Below are 20,508 nucleotides of genomic sequence, written 5' to 3' on the forward strand. Positions count from 1 at the left end.
CCCTTTCTCTTCTATTTTACAATCCCTTCTCATGCACCAATATGCTTATGGATATATTTAATACTAAGAAAAAAATTCCAAAAGACTTATATGAATTGCCTCTGAAAACGATTTCATACTTCAGAAGTTTTGCACAGTAAATGAATGCTGTTCTTCTTGTTGTTTACCCTTCTCTGTTTTTGGCAATATTAATCAGTTCTCTGAAAATGGTTGCTTTTATGGATTTGGAAACAATTAAATGCTTGGCCTCCTGGATTAGGCTTATATCCTCTCATCTAATCGATCAGTTCAATAAGAGACCAATGAGTATAAGAATTGTCAAGGTCCAACATTTGATTTCCAACAGTGAGTAGCAAACCTGGTAGTTTTAGAAGTTCAGGAAGAAGGCCATCCACATCTGGATGGCAGGGTTTTGCTGTGGCTGTGCATGGCAATTCAGTTTACCTGTTGTGGCTGTTGATAGAATGAATCTATCCAGTCTTTTAAAAAGCAATTTAAAGCACAATATAGTTCAGAGGTTAGTTAATGTATTGAGTGAAGCAGAACTCTGTTGAACTACAGAAAAGATAGAATTCCAGCTTTTTATACTTAAAATGAGATCTGTTGATTTAAGACAAGGTTTATACTTTCTACATCAACTCCTTTATTTCTCCCCTAAAATTGAGATTTTACGGGTAGAAGACTCATGGTGTAAACTTCCCTGTAAGAATTTCCTGTACTGTTTCCCCTTCACATAGGTATCTGAAGAAGTGAGTTGTGACCCTCAAAAGCTCATAGTAAAATAAATGTTGTTAGTCTTTAAGGAGCCACTTTGTTTTATTTTGCTACAACACATGACCACACGAATCTGCTTTATATTGAATCAGACCCTTAGTTCATCAGGGTCAGTCTTGTCTACTCAGACGAGCAGTGGCTCTCTAGGATCTCAGGCAGAGGTTTTTCACATCACCTGACCCTTTCAACTGGAGGTGCCAAGGATTGCATCCGAGACCTTCTGCGTGCCCAGCAGATGCTGAGCCATGGCCCCTCCTCCAATTTACACTTTTGCAGTCATTACAAAATGGCAGTGCCTTTTATCCAAGCTGTGGTTCTTTGTTTTGATTCAATATACAGTCTCCTTGAACCCCTTGCTACAGAAGCTATAGGAGGATAGGGGATTCTCGGTAGGTATGTTTCTGCATAGGGAGTCAGTGGTGTGTGTGTAACACCTCCTATGTTTAAGCTTTTGCATTGTTAAATATATTAACTCTGGAATTAAGGGTCACTGGGTGTGATTGTGTGTGTGTGGGGGGGTATTTGTGAATTTTCTGCATTGTACAAGGGGTTGGACTAGATGACCCTAGAGATCCCTTCCAACCCATGATTCTATAATTATATTTTTGAACCCTTATGAACTCAGTCAGCATTTTCTCCCAACTTTTAATTGCAGTAGTCAATCAATAGCAGGAGAGTCATAGACAAGAACAAGAGAATGGGTAAACATGTTATTAGCAAATCCAAAAAGTTTTGGATCCTCATGTCTTTCCAGATCCTCCTTTAGTTTTTAAATAACATCTGTGTAATTAAATTTAGCTAACACTGAAAGCTCACACTTGTTCTTTATACTCAGGCACCTGGGCAAACAAATGAAAATGTCTTATTAATCTGAATTTTAACTTCACCCAGTTAATTTACACTGATTCTTAGACCTATCTCTATTTTATCTGTAGCCCCAAATTACGCTTCATATTTATACATTAAGATATTTATACCCTGTCTTTTCTTTGAAATAAATAGTATTTTGCTAGCCCCTTTTGGCTAAATTTGCTTTCCATCCCTTCAAGATTTTATCTCAGCACAAACCGAGACTATAGAAACAATCCAGGAATGCTTCTGTGCAACAAAAAGGTTAACATGTGAAGCAAAGAGGCAGAAGATGTGTTTTTACTAGTTGAATGGGCCTTTCCTGCAGTATTAATCGAGCAGGATTTAGAGAGTTAAAATATAAACTTGGTATGTTGCAGCATGCATATCCTGTTTTTAAATAGATTTTTTTTAAAAAATCTGTCATGGTAGATTAAGCAGTGCCAAATATGGTAATAGTATTAGGCTGCAAAATTCCTTACAATTGTGTCATCATGCCCTGGAAGAATCCAATATATTGTAGCCCAATGCTATTTACTTCCATGAAACAATTGTATTGTGCAAAGTTTACGTATTGTCTCTTTAAAATCTATTTAATATCAGCAAGAGTGCTTTCAGATGGTAATATGAAAGATCTTTTCCCACAATAAAATTAAATATTATTCAGTTTGAGGGTATATAGGTTCTCAAAAAGAAGCCAAGAATTCTGTGGCTGGCTTATAGAGTTTTGTTAGTCCCGAGAATTACAGCTTTAACGTTTTAAAAAAGCAATTAACCTGAGGGTCTTCTTTGAAAAAGCCCTGGAAGCGGGGGTTGGGGGGAGATTAAATGGCCAGCATACCTGAAACTGGAGGAGTGTGCTTTTTGAAGCTCTAAATTGGATCTGAAAACATCTTTTGGATCTGTAGAACCTGAATAAGCTTGATTGTAGAATGTACATCCCTAGTTCTATTTGATCTATTTTTAGCCTGCATTTCCAACATCTTACTCAAGGTGACTAACAAAACAAAAGAAAAAATAGTAACTAAAAATAATTTAACAATAATTCAATTAATTCAAGCAAGTTATGGATCAAAAAGTTCCCAACAATAAAATCCTTGTAGTTAAACCATCAAAGCTGTAAAAGAATAATCAATAAAACCTATAAACCTAATGTCTGCTTTCATAGACATAGTATTTATTTAAAGACATAATTATAAAGTAGAAAAGAAGGCGTTAATGAGAAAGTTGGTTCTGCAATAGAAAGTCCTTTACAAGAAATTTATTTATTTATTTATTTACATTATTTCTAGTCTACCTTTCTCACTGAGACTTAAGGCAGACTACATAGTGTAAGACAATATGAACTCCTGCTGGAACATCCCGTAAGCTATGCAGTTGGTTACAGCAACAGTCGGTACACAGTAGTATAGTGTTTGGTCCCTATCCCTTTTCCAAAGCATCTCTCTGAACCATTTAGATACAGTACTGCCTGAATAATTCTATTTTGCATAGTTTGCTAACATCCAAGAGATTGGGGGCTTTCCTAACCTCATCAGGCAAGCCATTCCACAGGGTGGGGGCCAACACAGAGAATGTGCATGTGCAGGCAGTTGTTGATCTTACCTGTCTGCAGGTGGTATTGAGCTGCCATGGCAGAGCTTAGGAGAGAGAAGGTCTTGGAGATATGAGTGACCAAGGCCTTGAAGAGCTTTGTATGTGATAGCTAATAATTTGAATTGAGCCTGGTAACTTATGGGTAGCCAATGGAGTGACTGCAGAATGAGAATAATATGCATGCTCTACTTAGCAACTGGTAAGAACTGACCTGCAATGTTTTGCGCTAACTGGAGTCTCTGAGTTGACTTCAAGGAGAGAACTATATACAGTAGTCTAAATGTTACTGTGGCATGGATCCTGGTGGCCAGATTGTCCATGTCAAGGTATGGGGCCATCTTCTGGGCTAGATAGAGTTGGAAGAAGGCCTTTTTTGGAACTTCATTAACATGCTTCTGTAGTAGTAATGCTGGATTCAGTATAACCCTTATGCTCTTAACCAAGGGACAATTGAACCCCATCAAAAGTGGAGAGAACAATGTCCTTCATGATCTCCCCTTTCCTAACCAGCATCACTTCTGTCTTGTCTGGGTTTCAACCATTTGACCACAGCAGTCAGGCAGCAATTCAAGACCTGTATTGCATTACCCAGGGATTTTTGATAGCAAGATAAAGAGCTGGATATACTTTGCTAACACTTCAATAGCAATGGGATTGGAAATAAAACACCCCATAGCAGCATTTGGAATGCCAGGTACAGTTTTGGTCACTACATCTCTAAAAGAATAGTGCAGATTAGGAAAAGGTGCAGAAAAGGAAATAATAATAATAACTGTACTTCTATACTGCTCTTCTAGACAGATTAATGGCTCATCCAGAGCGGTGAACAAGTTAGTGTCATTATTATCCCCACAATACAGGCGAGGAGCTGGGACTGAGAGCAGTGGTTTACCCAAGGCCACCTACTGAGTTCATGGCAGTAGTGGGATTCAAACCAGTAGAGTGCTGATTTGCAGCCACACCACTTAATCACTGTGCTACAGCAGCTCTTATCAAAGTATTTGACTACCATCCTGATGAGGAAAAGCTGAAGGATTTGGGGCAGCTGTTTAGAAAAAGACGACTGAGAGCACTTTCATGTTGCTTCCTTATGCCATTTTTCTCCATTGCTGCCCGCTGTCAATTTCTGTTCCATGGATCTTCCCAAAAATTTCTGCACTGATAAGATCAGGCAGAGACAGATTCAGTAAATGGATTTTTTAAATTTAGGAATCACAGTACAACCAACACAAGGCAATTGCCAAGAATGACTGTTTAACTGTAACAATGCTGACTATATACTCCTTGCCCCTCCCTTTTCCTATGGAACAGAACTCTTGGCTTTGACAGCCTTTCAACGCTAGAAAACTAAACTGCAACTATGTAACTTCCCTACTATAACTGACAGGCTAACTCCAGTCAGACCTTAAACTGCAACTATGTAACTTCTGCCTTCTATGCCAGACAGGTTAACCACTGTCTGACATTCTGCCCCCCTTATTTTCAGCTCCCCCTCGGTTTATCTGGATATCGTTTGTGAAACTCCCTAACTAATTTTGGAGCTTTAACATCTTCCACTGTGACCCACTCTTGGTGACTTTGATTAAAATGTTTCCACCAAATAAGGTATAATAGTTTCCCTCGTTTGCGTTTTGAATCCTGAATAGATTCTACTTCATGATGCAGTTGGCTGTTCACCATCGGGGGGGGTGAGTCCCCAGTTCTGGGTGCTACTGGTCCAGATCTGGTGCCCTTTTTAGGAGGCTGCAATAGAAAACGGGGTGGACACTCTTTCAATTCTTTGGTAGTTTTAATCTTACTGTTACTCCATTAATGACTTCTATTATTTCGAATGGGCCTACGAACTTCCAACCTAATTTTTTACTAGACTGTTCTCCCCATAAGTTCTTTGTAGATATAAATACCCGTCCTCCTACTTTTAAGTCCCTTTGAGGTGAGCGATTCTTGTCTGCTTGGGCCTTATAATCCTCTTTTGCTTTTCTCAGGGTCTGTGAAATTAGGTCCCATTGTTCTACAATTCCCCTCCACCAATTGTGGAGTTCAGTTTTCTCCTCTCCTCCTTTCTCTGGATGAGTGTCTCTAATAAACGGCATCACCTTGCCCTCAAACCCTTGGGTGATCTTTAAAGGCGACGCTCCAGTAGAGCTGTGAATGCTGTTGTTATAACAATATTCAGCAAAAGCTTCTCGGCCTTTTGGCTAAGATCAAGCGTAGTCAATCTGTTCTTATCAGTTTAATTCAGCAAAAGCTAAATATTCTGCCCAGTTATCTTGCTGATAGTTTATATAACACCTTAGAAATTGTTCTAACACCTGATTGACTCTTTCCATTTGCCCATCCGTTTCTGGATGGTATCCCAGTGACATCCCTTGGGTGATGCTGGTCACTTCCATTAACTGTTTCCAAAATTTAGCAATAAACTGTGGGCCTCTATCCGAAATTACTTTATCAGGGGAAGAATGAAGCCTCACTACGTGCAACATGAACAGACTGGCTAGCTTCTTGGCTGTGGGTAGCTTGGCACAAGGGACAAAATGAGCCTGTTTAGAGAAGAGGTCCACCACCACCCAAATCACTGTATTTCCTTTACTTGGAGAAAGATCCGTGATAAAATCCATTGATACTACAGACCAAGGTCAAGGGGGTTCTCCATTGTTTGTAACAATCCTGGTGGTTTTCCCCCTCTCGGTTTTCCCATTAAGCATACTTGACAGGTGGCCACATCCTTCCTCATTTTGGGCCACCAGAACTGCCTTTGGGTTAGATTCAATGTTTTGAGGTAGCCAAAATGGCCTGCTAGCTTACTATCATGGCAATTTTTTTAATACTTCTCCCCTCAGTCCCGGTGGAATATACATCTTCCCTTTTTGATACCAACATCCATTTATCCTCTTTTCAAATTGCTCTGGTAATCCCTCCCCTGATTCTTTTTCTAGTTCTCTCTTCAATCCATGGAAAGGGAAGGCAGTGGGGAAGTCCCCTTTCTAGTTTGGTCCCTAGTAACTACTGCCCCCCAATTGGGCAGGGGAAAACTTTGTGTCTACCACCTCCTTTCTCTGGCTGGCATGCTGTGGGAGGCGAGACAGGGCATCTGCCAAAAAATTCAACTTCCCCAGGAAGTGTTTAGGGGTGAAGTTAAATCTGAAGAAAAACTCTGCCCATCTTAGCTGCTCCACTCCCAGTCTGCACGGTTTTCTCAAAGCTTCCAAGTTCCTGTGGTCTGTCCACACCTTGAAAGGTATCCTGGCCCCTTCCCGCCAATGCTGCCATGTGCTTAAAGCCAGTTTAACAGTGGTTGCTTCCTTATCCGAGATCACCCAGTGCTGCTCGGCATCTGAATTTTTTTTTATATGTAAGCACAGGGATGCATCTTCCCATCTTCTCCTTCTTGTAATAGAACTCCTCCCATAACCACATCACTTGCATCTACCTGTATTACGAATTTATGAGCTTCATTTCGGTGGTGCAATACCGGCTCGGAGGTAAACCTAGATTTTAATTCCATAAATGCTCTCTGGCATTCCCCAGGCCATACTAACTTTGTGCTTGGTTTAGTTTCATTTGGGCTTCTCCCTTTGGTTTTTAGTAAATCAGTGAGCAGTAATGCAACTTAGGCAAAATTCCTAATAAAGGGTCTATAAAAATTTGCGAATCCCAAAAAAGATTGCAGTTGTCTCCGAGTTCAGGGGGCTTCCCACTCCAACACTGCTTCAGTTTTTGCCGGGTCCATTCCCAAACCTTTGTGGTACACCTGGTAGCCTAGGAAGTCCAATTCTTTCCTGTGGAAATCACATTTAGAAAGGTTGGCAAATAATCGATGCTGAAGCAGGGTTCTTAAAAACAGTGTTTCTTACCAGTAACTGTTGTTCGTCGAGTATCTTCTGTGCAGACACACATTGGGACTGCGCATGCGCAGGCCGGCCGCGGAAAGATTTGACTAGCTATAGAATCGTGAAGAGGGGGACGCCCGCCGGTTCCGCGCGTGCGCGGATCCGTTCCCGCCAAAACCGGCATACTTAAGGCGAGCGTCCCCCACATTCCCTCAGTTCCCCTGAGCCGCCGGAGGCCAAATAGTACGAAACAGCACTCACAGCGGGGCAGGAGGGAGGGAATGTGTGTCTGCACAGAAGATACTCGACGAACAACAGTTACTGGTAAGAAACACTGTTTTTCGTCGTCGTCCTTCTGTGCAGCCCCACATTGGGAGTATAGCGAGCTACTCACCAATGGGGGCGGGTGTGAGTGTCACTGAAACAACGAGTGCAGGACAGCAGTCCCAACTGCCGAGTCACGTCTCGCATTCACGTCCACAGAGTAGTGTTTGATGAACGTCGACGGAGACGACCAGGTGGCAGCTTGACAGACGTCCCGAAGCGGAACTCCTCGCAGGAACGCAGCAGAAGCAGCTTGCGCCCGGGTAGAATGGGCGATCACGGAGAAAGGACACCGCACACCAGCTTTAGTATAACAAAGTTTAACGGCAGACACCAACCAGCGGGAAATGGACTGTGGGGAAGCAGGCAGACCCTTACAGGGCCCAGAATAGCAAATGAACAATGCAGGGGACTTCCTACAAGTCGCTGTTGCATGCAAATAAAACAATAAAGCACGTTTCAAATCAAGAGTGTGCAAGGCTCGTTCCCCTGGGGAAGAAGGGTTGGGAAAAAATGTAGGGAGGATAACCTTCTGTTGTAGATGAAACTTGGTCACCACCTTCGGGAGGAACTCCAGACTAGGGTGCAGGACAACCTTATCAGGAAAGAACTGAAGAAAAGGGGGATCAGCCCGAAAGGCAGAGATCTCCCCAACCCTTCTGGAGGAGGTAATAGCCACCAGAAACACCACCTTTAATGTCACCAATGCCAGTGGGCAGGTAGCCAGTGGTTCAAAGGGCGGAAGCATTAACTGTGCCAGGACCAAAGGTAAACTCCACTGTGGAACCGGGGGTACCCTGGGAGGGAAGGTTTTGAAAAGCCCTTTGAGAAACTGTTTGGACAAGTGATGGCTGAACACGGTCTTCCCATCAATCCGCTCATGAAAAGCGGAGATCGAAGCCAGGTGGACCTTAATACTGCTCACAGCCAGCCCACGTGAGTGCAGATCCACCAGGTAATCAAAAATTAAAGGTAGAGGGCATACAAAAGGGGAAGTCCCTCTGGGAGCCAACCACTGGGAAAAACGGGACCACTTGCGCTGGTAAGACAGCCTAGTGGAGAGCTTTCGTGAGTTTAAAAGGATCCGCAAGACCTCAGCAGAGAAGGTCACTCTGGGGCCAGCAGGAGCCAGGCCGTCAACTTCAGAACCTCCACATTGTGGTGCCACACACCGTCCCGTAGCAAGAGGTCCGGGGCGGTTGGGAAGGGTAGGCAACATCCCTTCGAGAGGGAGAGCAGGAGGGGGAACCATTCCTGGCGAGGCCAATATGGAGCCACCAGGATGCAGTGGGTGTGATAAACTCGAATCCTGCAAAGAACCTTGTGCAGGAGCGGGGTTGGAGGGAAGGCATAAAAGAAGCCTGGGGACCAGGGTATCTGGAAGGCATCGCCCAGGGAGCGAGGATCCACCCCAGCCCTGGTGCAAAATTGCGGGGCCCGTCTGTTGGAGGCCGTAGCAAAGAGGTCTACCTCCGGAAACCCCCACTGGCGGAAAACTGGAAGGAGATACTTGGGCTGAAGGGACCACTCGTGCTGCGGGAGAAATACCCTGCTGAGGGTGTCTGCGGACACGTTCAGCTCCCCCGCGATGTGAATCGCTCTGGGGTAGACATTGTTGTGGGCCGCCCAAGACCATAGTCGTGCGGCTTCCTTGCAGAGCCTGAGTGAAACCGTTCCCCCTTGCTTGTTCACGTAGTAGCAGGCCGTCGTGTTGTCGGACAGGACCTGGACCCGCTTGTTCCGGAGCACATCTGTGAAGGAAGCAAGGGAGTACCGGATTGCACGGAGTTCTAACACATTGATGTGCAAGGAGGCCTCAGAGGGCGACCAGACATCTTGCACTGTCAAAGAACCACAGCGGCCACCCCAGCCGAGATTGGAGGCATCAGTGGAGACAGTAACGTCAGCCACGAAAGTGCCAAATGGAGAGCCCCGGGACAAATTCTCAGGGAGGGACCACCAAACCAGAGAGCGCAGCACACCCCTTGGGATGGAGAACTTCCGCTGAGGGGACATCAGAAGAGGGTTAAAACGTCGAAGGAACCAGGTTTGCAGGGGCCGCATATGGAGGCGTGCCAGAAGCACTACACTCGTAGTGGAGGCCATAAGCCCAAGGAGTGTCTGAATAAGTAAGGCCGTCTGGTAGCGATGAGACAGGAAATAACGCACCAGAGAAACCAGGCGGTTTAAACGGTCCAAAGGTAGGAACGCCCTCCCTAAAGAGGAGTTCAGAACTACCCCAATAAACCGTATCATTGGCGTAGGCACAAATATGGACTTCCCAAAATTAATGAGAAGGCCCAAGCTATTAAGCAGTGAAGTGACAAGGGAGAGCTGATCCCTGAGCCCAAGGGCAGAAGGCCCAACCAGGAGCCAATCATCTAAGTAAGGGTAGATGATACATCCATGAGAGCGTAAAAAGCCCACCACCACAGCCATACATTTGGTAAACACTCGGGGAGCGGAAGCCAACCCGAAAGGCAAAACAGTGTATTCATAGGCCACTGACCCACAGAAGAATCTGAGGTATTTCCTACAACCCTCACGTATAGAGATGTGAAAGTAGGCGTCTTTCAGGTCAATAATGGCCATCCAGACTCCAGTGTCCAAAAGCTCTATAACCTTGGACAGGGTGAGCATCCTGAATTTCTGGGTCACAAGGTAGGAGTTGAGACCCCTGAGGTCTAGGATAGGGCGAGAACCACCATCCTTCTTATCCACTAGGAAGTACCTAGAATAGAAACCATAGGGAGAGGTGGAAAGATCAACCACACGCACAGCACCCTTTAGAAGCAACTCCTGAACATTATTATTCAACAGTGAACCAGAAACAGGTGTATAACGAGGGGGCAGAGAGAGTGGGGGGGTGCAGGTGAACAACAATCTGTAGCCATGCTCTACAATAGACAACACCCAGGAGTCAGTAGTGATAGTCCGCCAAACGGGCAGAAACGGTCGGAGCCTCTTCCCAAACAAGGGGGTCTGGCCAACATCCTGGGAGGCAGGCAGGGCAGCGTCCAGATCTAGTCAGAAGAGCTGCTTCGGACCCGACGCGGGGCCTTTCGGGGAGCGTTGAGGTCCCTGCTTCCCTCGGTTCCGAGAAGACCTTTTAGCAGCACCCTTCTGCGAACCGGAGAAGGAACGGTGGCCGTAGTAAGTGGAAGAATAGCGGCCTTGGCGCTGGTGGTAGGGTTGGGAAGACTGGTAAGGCGTTTGGAAGGACTGGAACCGAGGAGCACGATACCTCGAGGCCGACTGGTCAGCAATCACGCCAAGGGACTTAGCCGTTTGGTGATTCTTCTTCATGAGGGACAGGGCTTCATCCGTCTTCTCCGAAAATAAAAGGCTCCCCTCGAAGGGGAAATCTTTAACCTTCGTCCGCTTATCCAGAGGGAGGGCCGTGGAGCGGAGCCAAGCATGCCTTCGGAGGACCACAGAGGAAGCCATGGAGCGAGCCGAACAGTCAGCCACATCCTTCCCGGCTGTCATCTGCTGTTTTGCGAGTTTCACAGCCTCAGCTTGCAGAGCCTTGACCAAGGGGCGACTGGCAGCGGGCAAGTCGGCAATGTAGGTCGACAGTCGGTTCCATAGGAACAGGTTGTATGATCCCATTATCGCTTGAAAGTTGGCGATACGAAAAGCGAGGGACGCGGAGGAGTAGACCTTGCGACCCAGGGCATCCAGTTCCCGGCCTTCTCGATCCACTGGAGCGGATTGTGAGTTTCGACGGAACCGAGCGTTGACCTCGTCGGCGACCAGGGAAGAAGGCTTCGGATGGGCGAAAAGAAAAGGACAATCTTCCTGCTTCAGCCGATAACATTTTTCCAGGTTCCGGGCAGTCGCCGGAACCGAGGCCGGTGCTTGCCACAAGTTGTGCGCGGCATCAACGAGATCCTCCACCGGAGGGAAAGCCACAGATGCCGAAGAACCAGAGGACAGCGCCTGGAGGACCTTACTCTTGTGCTTCGTGGCAGAAGAAGTGACATCCAGCTCCAAAGCTTCTGCCATACGGATCATCTGCTCAGGAAGCATACGATGATCTTCGGTGGGAGAGGATGCTCTGGACTCACCCACGGCGTCGTCAGGGGACGGATCCCAAGCCAGGTCGGAGGAAGCTTCAGAGGGGGAAGCCAGACCCTCCTCGTCCTCGGAACCGGAGAACTCTGGAACCTGCGCAGAGGCAGATGGCATCGGTTCCGCGCGGGAGACCGGAGGCAGTGTCGGAGGAGCGACCGCGTGCCCTGGCTGTCTCACGGACGTCTCTGGCACGGCCGACGAGAAGGCAGGTACCGATGGGACCAGGCCAGCGCGCTGGACAAGCGCCGCCAATGACTGGAGCCAGGACACAAAAGATGACCAGGTCGCCACATCACCTATGCCCGGGAAGTTCTGCACCGGAGGCAGCCACGGGGTCGGAACCGAACGGGCGTCCGGGACCTGCTGTTGGGGCCAGAACGGAACGGATGGATCAGTAGAGGCAGGAGCGGATGGCAAGCCCTGTTCGAAGGCCACGATCGGATCCGGGAAGTTCGGAACCGGGATGAAATCATCCTCTATATGCGGTGGAGGCGTGTGTGGCGGCGATGGCGTGTGCAAGGCATCCGGCGGAGGAGCTGAAAGGGACGCCGACACAGGCGAAGGGCCGCGAGTGGCGGGAGCGGAGACGTCTCGTTTGTGATGCTTCGAACGAGACTTCGACTTTTTTGCCGGGGGCGCCGAAGCAGCCCGTTCCACAGCGGAGCGCTCCGCCGAGCGCTTCTTCGGGCGGGTAGCACCCTCGGTCCCAAGGGGGGTAGCCGGCACCGCAGCCGGTTCCGAGGGGGTCGGATCCGAGGAACCACGAGCCGGGTCAGACGAAGGCCCAGGAGCGGGAGAAGCGGCCGAACGAGGCGCATCCTGCTTACCCGCCTGATCCTGGGGCAGAAGATTAGACCCCCAGAGGAAGGCCTTCAGTCGAGCGGAACGGTCGTGGCGGGCCTTAGGTGTAAACGACTGGCAAATAGCACAGCGCTGAACAATGTGCCCTTCCCCGAGACAGAGAAGGCACAAGTCGTGCCCATCGGAGTGGGTCATCTTCGTCGAACATTTCTGACACTTTTTGAAGAGGGCCATAATGAGAGTTGGAAAAAAGAACGCTAGCAGAACCAATTCCGACGGCGGCGAAAAAGGAACTGAGGGAATGTGGGGGACGCTCGCCTTAAGTATGCCGGTTTTGGCGGGAACGGATCCGCGCACGCGCGGAACCGGCGGGCGTCCCCCTCTTCACGATTCTATAGCTAGTCAAATCTTTCCGTGGCCGGCCTGCGCATGCGCAGTCCCAATGTGGGGCTGCACAGAAGGACGACGACGAACACTTCTCTTACTAGCTTCACATGGGAAGCAAGGTCCTATGTGTACACCAGTACATCATCCAAATAGACCACCACCCTTTTGTACAAATAATTATGCAGAGCGTTGTTAATTAGATTCATGAACACTTCTGGGGCCCCTTGTAGACCAAACGGCATTACTCGGTACTCGAATTGGCCCAGTGGGGTGTTAAATGCCATTTTCCATTTGTCACCCTTTTTTATTCGTACCCTGAAATACGCATCACGTAAATCTAGCTTTGTGAATATCTTTCCTTGAGCTACTATCCCCAAGTTATCCCTAATAAGTGGGAGAGGATAAGCATTAGACATGGAGACCGCAGTAATTACCTGATAATCGGTACATAACCTCAGCCCCCCATCTTTCTTTTTCCTGAATAGCACTGGTGCAGCATGGGGAGATTTCGCTGGGTGGATAAAACCCCTAGCTAGGTTTTTATCTATGAACTTGTGTAATTCCTCCCTCTCCCCTAAGCTCATTGAATACAGTTTCCCTTTTGGTAGCTTTCCCCCCGGTATTCGATTGCACAATCAGTTGACCGATGAGGGGGCAGTTTGTCTGCCTCTCCTTTGAACATTTTGCTTAGGTCCTGATATTCTGGAGGAATATCTCTTCCATGGAGGAATATCTCTCTTCAATGGTTAAACATATAGCCTCGGTGATAGGAGGGAGTTGGGACCCCCACTGGTCGCTCCACGTATGTTTATGACAATGTTTCAACGGGAAATCCAACTCGCCTGCTTTCCACTTAACATATGGCTCATGATCGTACAGCCATCTCATCTCTAGCACCAGCGGGAACTTTGTGGCTGGGCTGACCACGAAAGTCCTGTTCTCGCAGTGGTGCCCTATCCCCATTGGAATTGGTTCGGTTTCAAATCCTGTGTGTGTGTGCGGGGGGGTTCCCTTCATGACCGTACCATCCATTTGTTCAAACACTAATGGTTCTGGCAGTTGGTGTACATTTAGTCCCAGTTCAGTCACTAGAGAGGGGGCAATCAAATCTCTAGTACACCCCGAGTCGATCAGTGCCCTAACTTGGAGATTGGTCCCCCACCTCAGATTCAGCAGGGCAATGACACGGACGCATAGAGCTCCCTTCTATCTCACCTTCGTTGGCACCTGCTCCTCCATGACCTGCCAACAGGTGCCCTTTACAGCAGGTCTCTGTCGTTTCCCGCAAGTGGTTTGGTGTCTACTTCATCAGTTGAGGATGACCCCCCCACACACTATATACCTCAGTGTCCCTGTGCGCTTGAGCCACCACCCCTGCCGTCTCCTTCTTCTTGGTGTGACAAGGTCTGGGTCTAGGCCACCTCTCCTGAGTCCTTTTCAGCTTCCGTCTTTGTTCTGAGTACATTCTTCTCGTCTCGGGGCACTCTGCTGTGAAATGGCCGCCCCCACATTGTAGGCATAACCCCTGGCTAATCCTTTGGCCCTTCTCATCCAGAGGGAGGAGGCTGTTCCATTCCCTCCTTAGATCTCGTGGTTGTCCTTCCTCGAGGTTCTTTCGCTGTCCAGCCTGGTGTTGTAGATGCAGCAACTTCACCACCTGTTCCCTATTCTCGATCTTGCAAGCTAGCTGGATCCATTCTAATAAGGTTATTGGATCATCCTGTACTAGGGCCTTAGCCACCAAATCTGGATTTAAGCCAGCTCGGAAAAATTCAATTTTCACTCCCTCTGTCCAATCCCTCAGCTGTGTGCTCTCTAAACTTGGCTGCATGCTCACGTACAGGGCGATTGCCTTGCCTCAGGCGCTTCAGGTGGATTCTTGCTCTCTTCCTCCAAAGTGTATTGGAGGAATTCATATTGCTCTTCAAGAGATTGCATGAACACGTTTACATTTTGTAGCTCGGGGGCTTGTGCCACATAGAGAGTTACGTACCATTTGGCTGCTGACCCCCCTAAACGGGACCCAATATAGTTCACCTGGCTAAGGTCACTGGGGAAGGTATGGTCCCACTCATGTAAAAATTCCCCCACCTGTACCAGGAAGTACGCCAAGTCTTCAGGGTCCCCCTCAAATCGTGCTTCTAACTTCTGCCAAATCAGGGGGGCTTGACCCTGGATCAAGGGCCTCACTGGTTGATCATGATAATATGGTGTGTGGCCTCCCTGTTGAAAGGGTGGTAAGGGAGAAGGGTCCCTGGGTAAATTGGAACGTCTCTGTAGCAAATCAGCTGGGGGTCTCAATACTTGGGTGCTTTGCAGGAGTTCCCTCATTCCTCCCACTATCTCCCTCATTGCCACTTTAAGCTCTTCCACTTCCTCCTGTAGAGCTCGTACTTCCTGGGTGTCATGGCCTTTGGAGTCTTTCCCCTCATCACTCAGGACGGCTTCTTCATTCCCCCCACTCGGCATGAAAAGCTTAGACCTCCTCCTGTCTCTAAGCTGTCTGTCTGCAGTGGCGTGGGAACGAGGAGCTCAGCTTCGGGGAGTCGCTGCCAGCCAGGGTAGGAAGTCCAGGTCTGTCTGCGGTATTATCCCGGGCCCCCTCACCTCTTTCACCTTTAGCTTGGATTCCTCCCACTGAGTTCCTTAGTCTCCTTTGGATTTCACCAGACTGCTCTTTCTTGGCTCGACTGCCATTTCACATGGGCCAATGGTGTGTCCTCTGAGGTCCATAGGAGGAAAAGATGATTCTTGGCAAAATGTCAGTTTCTGTTCCATGGATCTTCCCCAAAATATCCGCACTGATCAGATCAGGCAGAGACAGATTCAGTAAACGGATTTTTTAAATTCAGGAATCACAGTACAACCAACTAACACAAGGCAATTGCCAAGAATGACTGTTTAACTGTAACAATGCTGACTGTATACTCCTTGCCCCCCCCTTTTCCTATGGAACAGAACTCTTGGCTTTGACAGCCTTTCAACACTAGAAAACTAAACTGCAACTATGTAACTTCCCTACTATAACTGACAGGCTAACTCCAGTCAGACCTAGGGATGTGCGTTTCGGCATTCAGAATGCCGAAAGAATGCCGAAACAAAAGTGTTTGACAATTCCTGTCAAAAACACTTTATTTCTTGAACAGCTTTAGGTTACACAGCAGGGGGGAACACCAAAGGGCATGGCAGCACTATCTTACACAAAAATAACACAACTCACTTAATGTATTGTCGAAGGCTTTCACGGCCGGAGAACGATGGTTGTTGGGGGTTTTCCGGGCTGTCTTGCCGTGGTCTTGGCATTGTAGTTCCTGACGTTTCGCCAGCAGCTGTGGCTGGCATCTTCAGAGGTGTAGCACCAAAAGACAGAGATCTCTCAGTGTCACAGTGTGGAAAAGATGTAGGTCATTTGTATCTACTCAGGAGGGGTGGGGTTGAGCTGAGTCATTCTGTAAGAGTTTCCCAGGGTGTGGAATGCTAATGGCGGGAGGCTTCACTGTATCCCGAGGCGGTTCTTTTGCATATGGATTGGTGCTTGATGTGCTAATCTTCTCTGCAGGGCTATTGTCGGGTGTGGAGTGTTTTGTTGGCCTGGTGTTTTTCAGAACTGGAGCCCATGCTCTGTTCATTCTTAAGGTTTCTTCTTTCCTGTTGAAGTTTTGCTTATGCTTGTGAATTTCAATGGCTTCCCTGTGCAGTCTGACAAAGTAGTTGGAAGTGTTGTCCAGTATTTTGGTGTCCTGGAATAAGATACTGTGCCCTGTTTGAGTTAGGCTATGTTCAGCCACTGCTGATTTTTCAGGCTGTCCAAGTCTGCAGTGTCTTTCATGTTCTTTTATTCTTGTCTGGATGCTACGCTTTGTGGTCCCGATGTAAACTTGTCCACAGCTGCAGGGTATACGGTATACTCCTGCAGAGGTGAGGGGATCTCTGCTGTCTTTTGCTGATCGTAGCATCTGTTGTATTTTTCGGGTGGGTCTGAATACTGCTTGAAGGTTATGCTTTTTCATAAGCTTTCCCATCTGATCAGTAATTCCTTTGATATATGGCAAAAACACTTTTCCTGTGGGAGACTGTTTTTCTTTGGTTGTTTGATTCATCCTGGGTTTGATTGCTCTTCGGATTTCATTTCTGGAGTAGCCATTTGCCTGAAGTGCGTGGTTTAGATGATTAATTTCCTCATTGAGAAAGCACGGCTCACATATCCGTCTTGCACGATCCACTAATGTTTTCATTATGCCTCTTTTCTGTCGGGGGTGGTGATTGGAGTTTTTGTGTAAGTACCGATCAGTGTGAGTTGGTTTCCTGTAGACCTTGTGACCTAACTGAAAGTTTGCTTTGCGGATGACCAAGGTATCCAGGAATGAGAGTTTTCCCTCACTTTCTTTCTCCATTGTGAATTGTATGTTCAGGTGGATGTTGTTGAGATGATTCAAAAGTTTTTGAATCATCTCAACAACATCCACCTGAACATACAATTCACAATGGAGAAAGAAAGTGAGGGAAAACTCTCATTCCTGGATACCTTGGTCATCCGCAAAGCAAACTTTCAGTTAGGTCACAAGGTCTACAGGAAACCAACTCACACTGATCGGTACTTACACAAAAACTCCAATCACCACCCCCGACAGAAAAGAGGCATAATGAAAACATTAGTGGATCGTGCAAGACGGATATGTGAGCCGTGCTTTCTCAATGAGGAAATTAATCATCTAAACCACGCACTTCAGGCAAATGGCTACTCCAGAAATGAAATCCGAAGAGCAATCAAACCCAGGATGAATCAAACAACCAAAGAAAAACAGTCTCCCACAGGAAAAGTGTTTTTGCCATATATCAAAGGAATTACTGATCAGATGGGAAAGCTTATGAAAAAGCATAACCTTCAAGCAGTATTCAGACCCACCCGAAAAATACAACAGATGCTACGATCAGCAAAAGACAGCAGAGATCCCCTCACCTCTGCAGGAGTATACCGTATACCCTGCAGCTGTGGACAAGTTTACATCGGGACCACAAAGCGTAGCATCCAGACAAGAATAAAAGAACATGAAAGACACTGCAGACTTGGACAGCCTGAAAAATCAGCAGTGGCTGAACATAGCCTAACTCAAACAGGGCACAGTATCTTATTCCAGGACACCAAAATACTGGACAACACTTCCAACTACTTTGTCAGACTGCACAGGGAAGCCATTGAAATTCACAAGCATAAGCAAAACTTCAACAGGAAAGAAGAAACCTTAAGAATGAACAGAGCATGGGCTCCAGTTCTGAAAAACACCAGGCCAACAAAACACTCCACACCCGACAATAGCCCTGCAGAGAAGATTAGCACATCAAGCACCAATCCATATGCAAAAGAACCGCCTCGGGATACAGTGAAGCCTCCCGCCATTAGCATTCCACACCCTGGGAAACTCTTACAGAATGACTCAGCTCAACCCCACCCCTCCTGAGTAGATACAAATGACCTACATCTTTTCCACACTGTGACACTGAGAGATCTCTGTCTTTTGGTGCTACACCTCTGAAGATGCCAGCCACAGCTGCTGGCGAAACGTCAGGAACTACAATGCCAAGACCACGGCAAGACAGCCCGGAAAACCCCCAACAACCAACAACTCACTTAACATCAGAGAATCACAAAAACACAATTCCTGGCAAAAACACTTTATTTCTTGAACAGCTTTAGGTTACACAGTAGGAGGGCACAACAGGGCATGATAGCAATGTACTACAAAAAATAATACAACCCACTTCACCGTTTTTGACAGCAATTGTGTTTGTGTGATTCTCTGATGTGAAGTGAGTTGTGTTATTTTTGTGTAGTACACTGCTTTCCTGCTCTGTGGTGCCTTCCTACTGTGTAACCTAAAGCAGTTACAGAAATAAAGTGCTTTTGACAGCAATTTTTTGGTGTGATTCTTTAATGTGAAGTGAGTTGTGTTATTTTTGTTTAAGATACTGCTTCCATGCCCTTTGGTGTTTCCCCCCTGCTGTGTAGCCTAAAGCTGTTCAAGAAATAAAGTGTTTTTGACAGGAATTGTGCTTTGTGATTCTCTGATGTTAAGTGAGTTGTGTTATTTTTGTGTAAGATAGTGCTGCCATGCCCTTTGGTGTTCCCCCCTGCTGTGTAACCTAAAGCTGTTCAAGAAATAAAGTCTTTTTGACAGGAATCATGCTTTGTGATTCTCTGACGTTAAGTGAGTTGTGTTATTTTTCTGTGTGGGGGACTGCTGGTGTAATGTGTCATAATGCTTTGCCTACTTGTACTTTGGAAGGGAGAAAAAAATTTAAAACTTTATTTTGTGTTGTTCTTGTTTTATTCTTTGTTGTGCAGTTGGTTCCCATCATAGGGAACAATGGGGCTGGCTGGCCAGCCATCTCTGTAGGTGGTGGGGGAATTTGAGGGAGGGTGTCTGTGGTTCAGGTGCTCTTTCACAGGGACCAGCTGGCACTCAGAAGTGTGCCCACCATTGTGGCACCCCTGGGCTGTGCAGAATTGCCCTGGGAAAGAGAGTTTAGAAGTTCCCAGCATAGGGAACAAAGGGAGAGGGCTGGCCTTTGCCAGCCTGTTCCTGGGGTTATGGGTGTGGGGCAGGTGGGGGTGGATTTGGGTCTGTGAGGGGCTAATGTGGGGATTTGGGTCTGTGTGTGGCAGCTGGGGGGGAATTGGGTTTGTGTGGGGCTGTAAGGGGTGGACTTTAGGGGCTGAGAGGACCTACTTGGGGAGGCCATGAAATGGCCCCCCCAAGTGGGAGCAGTCTGAGCCTTGGTGGGGGGTGGGAGGAAGGGTGGGAGAAGGGCCCCAGAGGGCTGGGGAGCATTTTGCATGCAAAATGCCACCCCTGGCAAGACAAGCCTCCCCCAGCTGTCAGTGGTAGAGATGAGAGCAGAGCACCTACTAGGGGAGGCCATGAAATGCCCCCCCCCAAGTGGGAGCAGGCTGAGCCTTGGTGGGGGGTGGGAGGAGGGGTGGGAGAAGGGCCCCAGAGGGTTGGGGGGCATTTTGCATGCAAAATGCCACCCCTGGCAACACAAGCCTCCCCCAGCTGTCAGTGGTAGAGATTAGAGCACCTACTTGGGGAGGCCATGAAATGGCCCCCCAAGTGGGAGCAGGCTGAGCCTTGGTGGGGGGTGGGAGGAGGGGTGGGAGAAGGGCCCCTGAGGGTAAGGGGGCATTTTGCATGCAAAATGCCACCCCTGGCAAAGGAAGCCTGCCTCTTCATTTTTTCCCCATAGGAAATAATGAAGAAAGATGAGCAGCAGCATGCTAACAATATGCTGCTCCTTCGCTTTCTTATGGGAGGATGGGGGACCTGCTTTGGGGGGCCATAACATGGCCCCCCAAAGTTCAATCTGTCTGAAACTTGGGTGGTTGTTAGAGAAGGGTTAGAGGAAGGTCCCCACCAATTTTGGGCTTATTCGGTGGGAAAATGCCTCCTCCAGGCGTCCTGGAAGACGGAGGCATTTTCCCTTAGAAAAAAGCCGAAAGAATGCCGAAAGAATCCTGAAAGCCGAAAGCCGAAAGAGATTCTTGTTTCGGCTTTCGGCTTTAACGATAGAGAATCTTCTTTCGGCTTTCTACTTTCGGCTATAGCCGAAAATTTTTGGCTTGCACACCCCTAGTCAGACCTTAAACTGCAACTATGTAACTTCTGCCTTCTATGCCAGACAGGTTAACCCCTGACTGACACCAGCCTCTTTTTCATTCTTCAGACTGCATTTAGAAGGAGCAGGAAGGAAAGGAGTCAGCGCTTAAAAGGAACGCACTGCAAAAGTCCCAGTTTATCCTGCAGAGGCAAAGCAGCCCTTTTATACTGCTAATTTATTGCTAGGAATGAAGCCTGCAAAGAGTGCTCAGATT

At 47.5% G+C, this 20,508-nt stretch overlaps 1 protein-coding gene and 1 pseudogene across 2 annotated transcripts in view; both read left to right on the forward strand.

Annotated features, from left to right (window-relative positions):
- The window catches only part of PAWR (pro-apoptotic WT1 regulator), a 118,155-nt gene that overhangs the window by 85,172 nt on the left and 12,475 nt on the right, over positions 1 to 20,508 (forward strand). The gene's annotated exons all lie outside the window — the stretch shown is intronic.
- LOC129336381 (U2 spliceosomal RNA) lies at positions 5,398 to 5,545 on the forward strand (annotated as a pseudogene).

This window comes from Eublepharis macularius, chromosome 9, assembly GCF_028583425.1.
Source record: "Eublepharis macularius isolate TG4126 chromosome 9, MPM_Emac_v1.0, whole genome shotgun sequence".
Taxonomy (NCBI): domain Eukaryota; kingdom Metazoa; phylum Chordata; class Lepidosauria; order Squamata; family Eublepharidae; genus Eublepharis; species Eublepharis macularius.